This window comes from Mus caroli, chromosome 17 (assembly GCF_900094665.2).
Source record: "Mus caroli chromosome 17, CAROLI_EIJ_v1.1, whole genome shotgun sequence".
Lineage (NCBI taxonomy): Eukaryota > Metazoa > Chordata > Mammalia > Rodentia > Muridae > Mus > Mus caroli.
Window position 1 is genome coordinate 19117959 of NC_034586.1, and position 3891 is coordinate 19121849.

The window sequence follows — 3891 nt, forward strand, 5'->3', positions numbered from 1 at the left end:
GAGGGAGAAAGGGAGAGGTAGGAGGAGGGAGGAGGAGGGGGAGGGGAGGGGAGGGGAAGACAGAGAGAGAGAGGGAGAGGGGGAGAGGGAAGGGAAGGGGTAGGGGGAGAGGGAGGAGAGGGAGACAGAGACAGAGAGGGAGAGAGATGGTTAAACTAAAAACCAGTGAAAGTTTGAATTTCTTCTGTTTAGTGTAACATCATCATCCCCTGTTCCACCCCCAATTTCTGCTACTGACATAATTTAATACTTGCAGGGTGAGAACAACATTATTATATTTATATAACTCTGAGTGTCTTTCATCTGAATTGGAATATATCTAAGAGAAATCTGGAACCAATGATCTTATTTGTTTTCTTTCATCCTTGAAGATGTTTATTTAAACTTATATAAAATTGGTGTATATTGTTAAGCTAAAATTAGTTTTTATGTATTTACATGAAATAATTCATTGAATGAAATTTCAAAATTGTAGGAATACATTGTAAGTAGCAATAATTGATCTTTCTATGAAAGTAAAATCACAAAGTTTTAGATGACAACTTTTTTTGATTACTCATCTGTTGAGATACATCAAGCTTGATACCATATACTGATTATGAATAATTCTGAAATAAAATGGACAGGCAAGTATCTATGTGCTATATTGACTTATGTACCTTCAGCTGCTTCCATATATAATGATTACCACAATGGTTCCTTCTGTTTGAACTCATGCATGTTTACAGCCTGCTTTTATCATGATGGACTGATCAAATGCAAATAGTTATTTCGAGTCTGTGTATAGCTTGAGATTTACTTTGTTTCTGAGTATTTGGTCTATTTTGGAAAAGATGCAGTAAAGCATGTATATTATTTTTTGTTTGGGTGAAATGTTCTGTGTCTGTGAGGTCAGTTTGTGCTATGTGTGGGGGTCCAGTATGTCTCTGTTTTGATTTTTGTCTAAACAACATTTCTATCAGTGAGAGCTAAATGATGCACACACTAACTTCAGTTTGTAGTATTATAGGTGATGCAAGCTGTACTAATGTTTCTTTTACAAACTTGAGTTTGTGTTGGGGGCCTAAATGTTCAGATTTGAAATATCTTGTAGGTGGATTTTTTTTTCCTTGGTGATATAGTGGCCTTGCCTGTGTCTTTTTATTAGTTTTAGTTTGATGACTATTTTTTTCAGATATAAAATTGCTACAGGAGCTTGTTTCTTATATCTACTTGCTTAAGATATGATTTTCCAATTCTTTACCCTGAAGTGATATATCTTTGATGTTAATGTGCATTTGATTCATGGAGAAGAAAGATTATTCGTTTTATTCCACTGATTTTGACTTGCTTTCTTTTTATTGTGGAATTGAGACCATTGATATTAAGAGATATCATTGATCTGTATTTCTTTTTTATTTTTTAACAATTTTTTATTTTTATGTATTTTTATATGAGTACACTGTAGCTGTTACAGATGGTTGTGAGTCTTCATGTGCTTGTTGGGAATTGTATTTAGGACCTCTGCTTGCTCCAGTCAGTCCTGCTCACTCAGTCCCTGCTTGCTCTGGCCCAAAGATTTATTTATTATTATACATAAGTATACTGTAGCTGTCTTCAGACACACCAGAAGAGGGCATCATATCTCATTATGGGTGGTTGTGAGCCACCAGGTGGTTGCTGGGATTTGAACTCAGGACCTTTGGAAGAGCAGTCAGTGATCTTAACCTCTGAGCCATCTCTCCAGCCCCATAGCATATTTTAAAAAGTACATTTAGTCCAACTTTCAAAGTCCCTATAGTCTATAGCAGTCTCAACAATGTCAAAAGTCCAAAGTTCAAAGTCTCTTCTGAGATCCATCCAATCACTTAACTGTAATCCCTGAATCAAGATAGGAAACCAGCTGGGCAAACTCCAAACTCTGCATCTCCATGTCTGATGTCAATGCAGTCTTCAGATCTCCAACTCCTTTTTCATCTTTGTTGACCGTAACAAACGTCTTTCTTTTGGGCGGGTTCCACTCTGTTAGCAGCATTCTTAAGCAGATAGCCCATGGCTCCAACATCTCAAACATCTTGGGGGTCTCCAAAGCAACTTCAATGTTACAGCTTCTTGTTTCAATATCTGGGACCCACACATGATCTTCTGGACTCCTCCAAAGGGCTGCCATCATTTCTCCAGCGCTGCCCTCTGTAGCACTCTAAGCACAGGTTGTCCACTCCTCTGCCTCTGCTGTTCTTCGTGATAATCCCATGGCACTGGCATCTGCAATACACTGGGGTCTTCTGCTGCAACTAGGCTTTTCCAATGGCCTCTCATAGGCTCTCTTCATAATGCCAAGCCTCAAATCCCTTGCATGACCCCTTAAGTCCTGGGCCATCAACGACAACTGAGGCTGCACCTTCACCAATAGCCTTCCATGGCCTTTCACAGTGCCAAGCCTCAGCTGCTCTTCATGACCCCTTCATGCCTTCAAAATCAGTACCACCTGAGTGACTCTTACATATTACCAAGTACAGCTGTAGCATGAGTTACAACTTTGGCTATCTCTGGAACACAGCTTCTTTGTGCTCTCAGAAAACAAAACACTTCCCAGATTTCCTCTCAGTGATGTTGGTCTCTTCTTAATCACTACTAATTTCTTAGCTCCAGCTAAGTCCCAGTAGTCTCTTCTATTTTTCACTCTAGAGCCAGAGCCACATATCCAAAGCTTCTGAGTGCTGCTGCTTGCAGGAACTGGTACATGGCCCTCCTTATTCTATTATCAGTTTTCTGTTTTCCAGCTCCCTCACTGCCTAAGCTTGGCTGTCCTGGAACTTGCTCTGTAGATTGACCTTGAACTAGAGCTCTCCATGGCTCTGTCTCCTATAATGCTGGGATTAAAGGCATGTACCACCATGGCAGGATTTAAGCTTTTCTTCACCTAGAACCTGGTTTGCCCAGGATGGTCTTGAACTCAGAGATCTGTTTGGCTTTGTTTCTTGGGATTAAGGGTGTGCACTGCCATGCATGGATCTAAATTTAGTTGGGTAGGAGCTTGCTCCAAAGTCCCACTCCCTTAATCTGAGATCTCCTAGAACACAGGATTCAGTTCCACTTCCCGGTACCCTTTTAATATTTGAACCACGTGTGTGTGTGTGTGTGTGTGTGTGTGTGTGTGTATACACACACACACACATACATACATACATATACGTATATGTATATATATGGTTTTTTCGAGACAGGGTTTCTCTGTGTAGCCCTGGCCGTCCTGGAACCCCCCACTATGCAGACCAGGCCCGCCTCTGCCTCTATGCGCCACCATGCCCGGCTATGTTTTATATTTTTTTCTTTCTCAGCTTAAAATGCTCTTCATGAGAGTTAATCAAAGAACAAAGTCTCTGCAGGGCTTTTTATTGAGACTTCATTTTGCAATGCAACTAATATACATCTCTTCATTTTAGCCTCAAGTAGACTCTTTAGATGAGGGCAAAACATAGCCATATTCTTCACCAAAAAACCACAAACACAGTCTCTATGCCACATACTAAAATTCTTATCCTCTGAAACCTCTTAAGCCAGGTCTGCACAGTTCAAATCACTCTCAGTAACAAAAGTCTTCCATATTCCTATTAGGACAGCCCATTAAGCCCCATTTAAAGCATTCGACTGCTTTCAAATACAGCAGCAGGACTTTTGACATTTGTTGTGTCTTCTTGCCTTTAGTGTGGGTGTTTTCTGCTCAGTATTTGAGCATGAGGTTCAAGAGCTATTCGGGGAAGTTATACACCACATACCGAGTTTCAGTCACCCTCTTCTGTGAAGGTTTCTTACACTCTTGTAGTTGATGAGAGGTCCAACACTCAACACTTCTATGGAGGTTTTTTGTACCCAATTCTGAATGCTTGGTCTCCAACTGATTCTTTATAG